At 36.0% G+C, this 11,314-nt stretch overlaps 1 pseudogene; it reads right to left on the bottom strand.

Annotated features, from left to right (window-relative positions):
• Window positions 1–10,048: 10,048 nt before the first annotated feature.
• Window positions 10,049–10,999, bottom strand: LOC147635701 (uncharacterized; annotated as a pseudogene).
• Window positions 11,000–11,314: the final 315 nt, after the last annotated feature.

Here is an 11,314-nt window from a genome sequence, read left to right as displayed (position 1 = left end):
GCTAAACAAAGAAAACATTGTGACCTTGTATAACACATAAAGGCTTACATCTTGAGAGTTCCCTTCACTCCCATCTATTAAGCCTTCACTCCCACTATCACCACTACAAAATGCCCAAAATAGTCAAGCACGACATTTCAAGCCTTAACAATAGATTTAAACCAACCCATGTTTCAAAACCAACCCATGTTTCAAACCTCTCGGGATTGATTTCAGACCAACCTGTGTGAGAGGACCCCATTCATAGATGCAACATTTGCCTTCCCCATATCACTCACCTTGGCAACAGTGAGCAACCCAAGGTTTCCCAAGCTCCCTTTAGACCTCTTCCCCGTTTTCTTTTGTTTTTCCATCAGTAGACTTTCCCTCTACATCTATAACCATGAAATAAAATAATTTCATTCAAAGCATGAAAAGAGGACTTCCTACCATATTCTAGGAATTATCATCCTAGATTATTGAAAGAATTTTATTGTAATTATGGAGAAATTGATTTTTATGTTATGCATAATTGATGATTATTTTATTATAAAAGTGTTACTTTTATCATATTTGGATTTCATGCATAGAGGTATGCATAAAAGTTGATTATTTTAATATAAAAGTGTCACTTTTATCATATTTGGATTTCATGCATAGAGGTATGCATAAAAGTTGATTATTTTAATATAAAAGTGTCACTTTTATCATATTTGGATTTCATGCATAGAGGTATGCATAAAAGTTGATTATTTTATTATAAAAGTGTCACTTTTATCATATTTGGATTTCATGCATAGAGGTATGCATAAAAGTTGATTATTTTATTATAAAAGTGTCACTTTTATCATATTTGGATTTCATGCATAGAGGTATGCATAAAAGTTGATTATTTTATTATAAAAGTGTCACTTTTATCATATTTGGATTTCATGCATAGAGGTATGCATAAAAGTTGATTATTTTATTATAAAAGTGTTACTTTTATCATATTTGGATTTCATGCATAGAAGTATGCATAAAAGTTGATTATTTTATTATAAAAGTGTTACTTTTAACATATTTGGATTTCATGCATAGAGGTATGCATAAAAGATATTCTTTTTATACTAAAAGTGTGATTTTCATCATAAATGGATTTTATGCATAACTTAGATGCATAAGAGAAATTCTTTTATTCTAAAAGTGTAATTCCTACCAAATTGAATTTATGCATAAGAAGATGCATAAAAGATTGATTTTTAATTCAAAAGTGTCATTCTCATCTAAATTGAATTTATTCATAGGAAGATACATAAAAGATTGAAATTTAATTCAAAAGTGTCATTTTCATTTAAAATGAATTTATGCATAGGAAGATGCATAAAAGATTGATTTTTACTTCGAAAGTATTAATCTCCTTAAATAGAATTTATGCATAAATAAAAGAAATCTTATATCAAATATAAGAATTCTCTTGTATTCTATAAATAGATATGAGATGTGATAGAATGTGATAAGAGGTGATAAGATGCTTATAAAATAAGTTAGGAGGTGATAAGATGAATTAAGATGTGAAAAGATGTGTATGGGATGAGGTAAGAAGTGTATGTGATAGGATAAGATGTATATGGGTTGTGTGATAGGGCGAGAATGGATGTGATGTAAAAGATTAGATGTGAAGGCATATGGGGTTATATGAATGGGAATGTGAAATGGATGTATGTATGTGGATGTGTGGATGTGGAGATGGGAGTGTGGATGTATGAATGTGAAAATGGATGTATGCATGAAGATGTATATGCATAGATGTGAATGTGGATGTATAGATGTGAATGGAAATGTGGATGTGGATGTATGTGAATGTGGATGTAGATGTGGATGTATAGATGTGAATGTGGAATGTGGATGTGGATGTATGTATGTATGTGGATGTATGGATGTGGATATGGATGTGTATGTATGAATGTGGATATGGGATGTGGATGTATAAATGAAGATGTGAAAATGGAGGTATAAATGAAGATGTGGATGTATAAATGAAGATGTGAAAATGGAGGTAAGCATGTAGATGTGGATGTATGGATGTGAATGTGGATGTGGATGTGGATATGGATATGTATGTATGAATGTGGATATGGGATGTGGATGTATAAATGAGGATGTAAAAATGGATGTATGCATGTAGATGTGGATGTATGGATGTGAATGTGAATGTGTATGTGAATTAATGTGTCGTCGATATGAGGAAATGGATGAGAATGAGTACACATTATGGTTTCATTAAAGGATTGTTTTAAAGTTAGTTGATGCTGAGAAAAAGGCAATTTCATATTGGGTGTGTAAGTGGTGTGACTAGTTTTATGTTTGCATGAAATTCCGGCTAGGGGGCCTGGGAACTCTTTTCCCTGGTACCCGGGACAAAAACCTAACCAATTTCCTAATTGGATCCCATCACTACAGTGGTTGGGAGGTTGGCTAACCCATGGGACTGGATGGGGTTAGGCTGGATTGATGGATTCGTAAATCGAGACTCAATTTCTGTTATTACGATAGATAAAGTAAATCCCGGATAGTAATTGTTCTATGGATAGGAATCAACGGTTGTGCCTCTTGATGGGGAAAAAAGCGTTGATCCCAATGATCCAAGTGCAAGTTTCTTCCTTGATCCGACCGAGTATCTTTATAAGTGCAATCGGATCAGCGTGATCAGTAATGATCTTGACTATGTTAGAGTAAAAAGTTATCCTGGTGGAATCGCCCGTGCTTTCCGGGTAAGGGAATTTTTTCCGGTTCGGTTTTGGAAAAATCGACGGATTAGTCTCTTGTCCGGATATCCGTGGACGAGGCCCCGAGTGTGGGACCCTGCCCCATGCAAGAAGTGCTACTTCCGCTGCTAGTACCCCAAATCCGTTGGACGAGGCCGCGAGTGTGGGACCCTGCCCCACGCAAGAAGTGCTACTTCCGCTGCTAGTACCCCGAATCCGTTGTGCGGTGGGGATAGGGATCTCACAGTTGGTATCAAAGCGAATTGGCTAATAAAGATCAACTGAGAAGCCAAATATGTCAAAGATTTATCAAGTAGCACAAAAAGGTTGTAATTGTGTGATATAATTCATACAAATTGATATTCAAACTAATTTCGTAAATTTGGTAATTGGGTCTTCAAATGGAAGTACCGCAATTATATAGAATCCCTGACTTGCTTGAGGCCTAGACATGATGGTATTTACCTTATAATTCCAAGGGCCGTGACTACCCGTATATACCGAGAGTATAACTGCAGCTCTTTACTGACAGTATATACGAGTAAATCTAAGACTTGAAATTATAAGCGTTAATGCTATCCAGATGATGATTTCGAATGTGGTTGATATGATTTTTAATTCTGTTTGAAAATTGATGAATTGATTTGGATTCTGATTGAAAAATAATGATTTCTGAAATTTAGTTGAAATATAATAACCTGAGCAAAACCGCAATGAGGATGAATGGGACGAGTCCGTGTGATGATGTTCTTAACTAGAATGATGATAATGATTTCAGCAAATCACTATGAGATTAGTGGATTGTGCTGTCAAATTGCTACTGTTAACACTTGACCGGTAAATCAAGTTAAGGGATGACAAATTGAGAACTTACTTAACTAAAATTCCCGTGGTGGAGGAATGTTCAGAAGAAAATTTTTCGATCTAATGGACCATTATTGTATAAATGATATGATCTAAATGAATTGTTATTTAATGATGAGTTCTATATAAGGAATATTTATCCCAGTATTCTGTTGGGTTGACCAGAATATAAGGAACCCCAGAATAAATTGGATCTTAAGAAAAAGAGTTGTCCTCTACTTTGCGAGATGAGGACATCTCGCACCTTTTTAAGTGGGGTAGAATGTAAGATTCCTCCCCCAACCTTCGAGGTATACAGAAGTAAGAATCTCCCTTTCTGATCTTAAAATTATTCCCTCTCTAAAATAAAAGAAAGATTCTGTTTAAAAAGGGAAGACACTTTCCCCAGAATACTTCTCAGGAGTCCCACCTGTTTTAAGGATTCAGAACAATGAGTTTAGAAGTGAAAATCGGTGTTTTGGATATCAAGGTTTTGGTCTTCGTTCGAGTACGGCCCAAAAGAAGTTCTTTATCTCTTAGGAAGTATAAGAAATTATCCCCCAGATATTGTGGGCCTTATCTGAATTCAAAGAAAGTAGGTGACTTAGCCTACGAGCTTCTTTTATCTCCTCATCTCAAAGTTCATAATGTATCTCATGTAAGCCTTCTATAGAAATATGTGCCAAAACCAAATCATGGAAAGACGGTAAGACTTCAGTGGCAAGATACCCCGTTGGCTTCTAGGTTACGCTAGTTCCTTCTTTATATAAGTCGTAACTCTTACTTGTCGCTCGTAGTAATCTTACTTCCATCGATCTCCTTTCTTTCTTAATCTCCTTTATGGCTTGGCAGCAGGAATTGGTCTTATCCATGATGATTTCTCACCTTCAAGACGCAAGTGAGTCTGTGAAGAAGGATTTTATAGAACTGTATGAGCGCTCACTTTTTCCTCACTTGGGAACTTCTGTAGCTCAGACCAAATGGCGGACCTATCAAGACATAACTAGGGTAACACCGTGGGGTCAACAGCACTTTCGTAACAATGTTCGCTTGGCTATGGTTATTGAAGCTTTGGGTTTGGGACCCCGATACTACTACGTGATGAGATCAAGGCATGTTGGGTTTTCTGAGCGGGTCTTCTTACTGGCGTGTTTTCTTCCTCATTAGAAGATATGCCTTTATCCCGTTTTTGGCTTGCCTCTCTCAGAGGCCCTTTTAATAGGTCACCTCATACCAGTGAGATAGGTGCTGCAATAACCGACCGAATTATTCCCATAGATGAATTACCTTATACGTGTGCAGCTTGTGAGTGCTGCTTTTGTGACCATATGATGGACGGGCTTATGGAAGTGTAAAAAGTTCTTCTATCTTTACTGTATATGTTCCAAGAATGAATAAAGTTGAAATCTTTGTTCTTATCTTGAGTCTTGCTCTCTTTGAGACTTTTCTTGGTGGTTAATCTTAATTAAAAAATTTCTCTCAGTTTCATATTCGTGCATCTTGCGAAATTATCCCAGTTTGCGAGATGAGGGCATCTCGCGTTTTTCAAGTGGGAGAGAATGTAAGATTCCTCCCCAGCCTCTCAAGATGTCCAACATCTTCCCCTGTAATCAATCCCCTCTTCAGAAATATAAAAGATCTTGTCTCTGCCTATTTTAACATAGAGGGAGAAAATATTCTAGAGAGAGAATATTCAGATTTTGAATATTTTTAGATAGAAAAATTTCTCATATTATTAAAATGAATTCCCCTGAAACAGAAATTCAAAAAGAACTTTCCAATGTGCAATTGGAATTTATTGGAAATGGGTACAAAGGACCTTAGCCTAAGGGTCTAGATTTTCAAAAAATTTTGGATTATGGTCCAATTAAGGTTCCTATGGGCCAATAGCATCAATCCATGTGTAGGGAGGAGATAAATCCAATTTGTAAAAGATACCCAAAAATGAGTAAATGCTCACATAAGATGAAGAGTTGACTATGTACAAGGTTTATTAGTAAAAAACTATGAGCAATATTAAAAATATGAGATATTTTGGGTATCCAAAAATGAGTAAATGCTCACATAAGATGAAGAGTTGAAAATGTACAAGGTTTATTAGTAGAAAACTATGAGCAATATTAAAAATATGAGATATTTTGGGTATAATGATTCCATTTTGACACATATGTAAGAAAGGGGAGTGCATTAAAGGAGGTGCATATTTCACATGCTTGAATGAGTTTTAAACTCATAAAAATTGTGATATTTTTATCTCTCCTCTCTCTTGAATCAAACCAAATCAAAATGGAACCAAACCGAATCAAAAAAGAACCAAACTAGATCCAAATCTAGTCCAAATTCAACCAAACTGAATCTGAAAAATTCTAGAATTCAGTTAGCTTTGGTTAGAGCTTCCCTCTCCTATAAATAGAACATGAGTTCTTTGAAAAAAAGGAGGAGACTTTTACTATACTAAAGTTATGCTGAAATAATGCTAATTTCTACTATTCTCTAAAATTCTCTCCAAATTGAAGAAATCGGAGCTTCCCTCTTTCTTCAATCCCCATTGGTGACTCCATCAACATACTAAACCAATTGATTGGTTGGGGGCCTCTACCGTGAACAAAGAATCAAGCAATTTGTAAGGTAAATGGTGAATTTTGATTCTTTTCTATAATTTCTCAATGTTCTCTCTTCTCAACCCCTCTCAAGCTTGAGAAGCTTAATTGGAATGGTTTTTGAATGCTATGGAAGTTACTTGATGAATGATAGTGAAGAATTACATAATTTGATGAATGCTATTGAAGTTAATTGATTAATGATAGTAATGAATTACATAAATTTCCATTTATGCTTAATTCTAATGGTTTTTATGTAATTTCTCTCTCTCACTCAAGAAATGGTCATACTCATGACCCATTCTCAATCCAAATGAAGCTTTTTATAAAGCTTTTCCTTAATCCAAGATTAATCTATGCTTAAGGTCAAATTAATGGCTTTTTTCTATGCTTTTAGTTTATGTATTTCATGAATATTGATGATTCAATCCATTATTGGGTTAATGATCCAATTAGAGATCATTCTAATCATTTCCTTAATGATAAGCTTTATCCTTCAAAATAAATTGAGATTTATCAGTCATAGTAGCGGAGCTATGGCAAAATTTTTATAAAAATTACACATAAAATAATTTCATTCAAAGCATGAAAAGAGGACTTCCTACCATATTCTAGGAATTATCATCCTAGATTAATTGAAAGAATTTTATTGTAATCATGGAGAAATTGATTTTTATGTTACGCATAATTGATGATTATTTTATTATAAAAGTGTTACTTTTATCATATTTGGATTTCATGCATAGAGGTATGCATAAAAGTTGATTATTTTAATATAAAAGCGTTACTTTTATCATAATTGGATTTCATGCATAGAGGTATGCATAAAAGTTGATTATTTAAATATAAACGCGTTACTTTTATCATAATTGGATTTCATGCATAGAGGTATGCATAAAAGTTGATTATTTTAATATAAAAGCGTTACTTTTATCATAATTGGATTTCATGCATAGAGGTATGCATAAAAGTTGATTATTTTATTATAAAAGTGTTACTTTTATCATATTTGGATTTCATGCATATAGGTATGCATAAAAGTTGATTATTTTATTATAAAAGTGTTACTTTTATCATATTTGGATTTCATGCAGAGGTATGCATAAAAGTTTATTATTTTAATATAAAAGTGTTACTTTTATCATATTTGGATTTCATGCATAGAGGTAAGCATAAAAGTTGATTATTTTATTATAAAAGTGTTACTTTTATCATATTTGAATTTCATGCATAGAGGTATGCATAAAAGTTGATTATTTTATTATAAAAGTGTTACGTTTATCACAATTGAATTTCATGCATAGAAGTATGCATAAAAGTTGATTATTTTATTATAAAAGTGTTACTTTTAACATATTTGGATTTCATGCATAGAGGTATGCATAAAAGATATTCTTTTTATACTAAAAGTGTGATTTTCATCATAAATGGATTTTATGCATAACTTAGATGCATAAGAGAAATTCTTTTATTCTAAAAGTGTAATTCCTACCAAATTGAATTTATGCATAAGAAGATGCATAAAAGATTGATTTTTAATTCAAAAGTGTCATTCTCATCTAAATTGAATTTATGCATAGGAAGATGCATAAAAGATTGAAATTTAATTCAAAAGTGTCATTTTCATTTAAAATGAATTTATGCATAGGAAGATGCATAAAAGATTGATTTTTACTTCGAAAGTATTAATCTCCTTAAATAGAATTTATGCATAAATAAAAGAAATCTTATATCAAATATAAGAATTCTCTTATATTCTATAAACAGATATGAGATGTGATAGGATGTAATAAGAGGTGATAAGATGCTTATGAAATAAGTTAGGAGGTGATAAGATGAATTAAAATGTGATAAGATGTGTATGGGATGAGGTAAGAAGTGTATGTGATAGGATAAGATGTATATGGATTGTGATAGGGCGAGAATGGATGTGATGTAAAAGATTAGATGTGAAGGCATATGGGGTTATATGAATGGGAATGTGAAAATGGATGTATGTATGTGGATGTGGAGATGGGAGTGTGGATGTATGAATGTGAAAATGGATGTATGCATGAAGATGTATATGCAAAGATGTGAATGTGGATGTAGATGTGAATGTATAGATGTAGATGTATATGCATAGATGTGAATGTGGATGTAGATGTGAATGTGGATGTAGATGTGGATGTATAGATGTGAATGGGAATGTGGAATGTGGATGTGGATGTATGTGAATGTGGATGCAGATGTGGATGTATAGATGTGAATGTGGAATGTGGATGTGGATGTATGTATGTATGTGAATGTAGATGTGGATGTATAGATGTGAATGGGAATGGGGATGTGGATGTAGATGTGGATGTATAGATGTGAATGTGGAATGTGGATGTGGATGTATGTATGTATGTGGATGTAGATGTAAATGTATAGATGTGAATGGGAATGTGGATGTGGATGTATGTATGTATGTGGATGTAGATGTAAATGTATAGATGTGAATGGGAATGTGGATGTGGATGTATGTATGTATGTGGATGTGGATGTATGAATGAGGACGTGATAGTGGATGTATGCATGTGGATGTGGATGTATGGATGTGGATATGGATGTGTATGTATGAATGTGGATATGGGATGTGGATGTATAAATGAAGATGTGAAAATGGAGGTAAGCATGTAGATGTGGATGTATGGATATGAATGTGGATGTGGATGTGGATGTATGGATGTGGATATGGATGTGTATGTATGAATGTAGATGTATAAATGAGGATGTAAAAATGGATGTATGCATGTAGATGTGGATGTATGGATGTGAATGTGAATGTGTATGTGAATTAATGTGTCGTCGATATGAGGAAATGGATGAGAATGAGTACACATTGAATGGAATGTGGAATAAGTAATGTGGACTAAGGAGGGATAATGTGGAAAGACGAGAGTTCGATTTAGAAACTGTATTTTGTAACTGTTTGTAAATGACCGTTTTATGTCAAGAATGTTGGGGAAGCATTTTGACCATCTTGTGGATTAAGGTCATCAAGACCTAACTGTTAAAGTTGCAACTGCTGACGGAGAGCTCAGCATCAACTAACTTTAAAACAATCCTTTAATGAAACCATTATGTCACTGATATCAATCCTCAAAATCTTTGATTGAATCCATATTTCCAGTCATTCATTCATCGGTGTACTTATGGCATCATTGGCAACCAGAACGCTCACTAGCTGTTCACTCAGGGGCCTTTTCCATAGTTCCTAGCTCATAGTAACCGGCAATATATTCATATAACAGAATGGAATCCCCATGGAAGATCAGCAAGATCAACCCACAGATCCATATAAAAGAGCCGTGGACTCATCCGTTGAGGACCAGCAAGGTCAATCAACCAGATCCATGCCCGGTTTCAGAAAACAACTCTTACTCCTTATTCCAATATCTTCCGCGATGCACGTGTGGGTATCTTCGGCGACCCAGAGCCCGAGCACCATATGGTCAGCACTCTCTAGGATCCTTCGCAGGTGACCTAGCGCTTCACTCATAGGCCACTTCCTTGGTCCCTCATCCAGCGTACCGGAAGCTCACCATTTAAATCGAACCGAGGCTGGTCACAAGACCTCGGTCGCTTAAGAGGAGCACATGAAAAGAGTTTATCCTTCCAGTTTAGATTCCCCCATTGACCTTTAGCCTTAACCACGAAGAGCTCCACCAGTTCCCTCATCATTAGTGCCCAAGTGATGTTCTAAGATAAACATCTAGGGAGCATCAGAGTATTTCTCACACAATACAATGAGTGGGCATATGAATAATACCAATGCACATCAGAACCGACTTCTTGGGTTCCAAGGAAGGAGCCCAGATGGACTGAAACTTAAAGTTCCATTGCTTTGCAGAGTAATTAACCTTCCACCTTTTGTTCAGCGTGACATGAGGAAAGGTCAGGAGGGTCCCAAGTTGGATGCTCGAGTTTGTACCCACCTTTCCAAGTGAAGGCGCGAATATCAAGCTCAGTGTACCTCTGTAGAGTCCAGATGAGGTCCGGAGGGAACTCTCTTATCCTAGATCTAATAATAGGGAGATCACACGGGTGAGCTTTGAACTTGAGAGAGAGATCCAAGTTGCTGAGCCAGTCTTGCTCGTGAGGGTCCCAAAGCTAATGCCAGGTCTTGAGTCCCTTTTTGTGAAGGGTTAAGGCTCTTCTTCTGTAGTTAGGAGATATTCCTGGAATATTCAGTGCCGGCCACCAGATGGAGTCTCCAGGGGGAAGACTAAAGCTATGTTTGGAAAGAGGGTTAATTGTTAGGGCAGCTCGGTGTTTGTTCCAGGCTTGAACCAAGGAGCGCAGAAGATCAGAGCCGTGAGAGGTAATAGTGCCTTTTCCAAATAGAATAGTTGACAGGGGGAGGTTAACCCAACATGAGAACTCGTGAAGTTTGAACTTGTGATGGTTTCTGAGCAACAAGGAGGCCCATTCTTCTTGGGGATTTGTGACTGCAGATAGGAGAAGCTTAACAGCCATCTTGTCAGCGATAGTTTTCAGGTCCTTGATGCCCAATCCTCCTTGGTCTTTGGGGAGAGTGCATATTTCCCATGAAACTTTGGCAGCTTTTTGGACGAAAGGGTCACCAACCCATAGAAAATTCCTGCAGACCTTGGAAATACTCTGAAGGTGGTTGTCGGTAGGTCGCCAACATCCAAAAAAGAAGATTACGTAGGCATTGAGAAAGTGATTGATGACCAAAACTCTCCCTGCTAGTGAGTGTTGAAAGCCTATCCATCTGCTTAGCTTGGTTCTAAACTTGTTGCATACCCATTCCCATCTTTTTTTGAGGGAAACTCCAAAGCCCATGGGGATGCCAAAAAGCCTGAAGATCTGTCATTCCTGGATGATCTTGCAACTTGATTCAGTCACCCAGTCAGGAAGGGAAGAGGAAGTGTAGATGTGGTTGATTTTGGACCGAGAGGCTAGACAGAACAAATCCATTACTGACCAAAACTCCTTAAGTGAAAGTTCATCACTGGCCAATAAGGCGTTGGTATCATCAGCGAATTGAGAGAGACACTGTTGTTTCTCAGACCTAGGGAGTCTTATGCCCTTGATACGGCCCCTCTGTATCCTGTCTCTTATGAGGCAATTGAGGCTATCTGCGGCAATAGCGAACAA

The sequence above is a fragment of the Cibotium barometz genome, chromosome 9 (genome assembly GCF_041138505.1).
Source record: "Cibotium barometz isolate CiBa-2024 chromosome 9, ASM4113850v1, whole genome shotgun sequence".
In the NCBI taxonomy this organism is placed as follows: Eukaryota; Viridiplantae; Streptophyta; class Polypodiopsida; order Cyatheales; family Cibotiaceae; genus Cibotium; species Cibotium barometz.
Note: the sequence above shows the minus strand (reverse complement) of the source record. Positions and strands in the feature narration are given on the sequence as shown.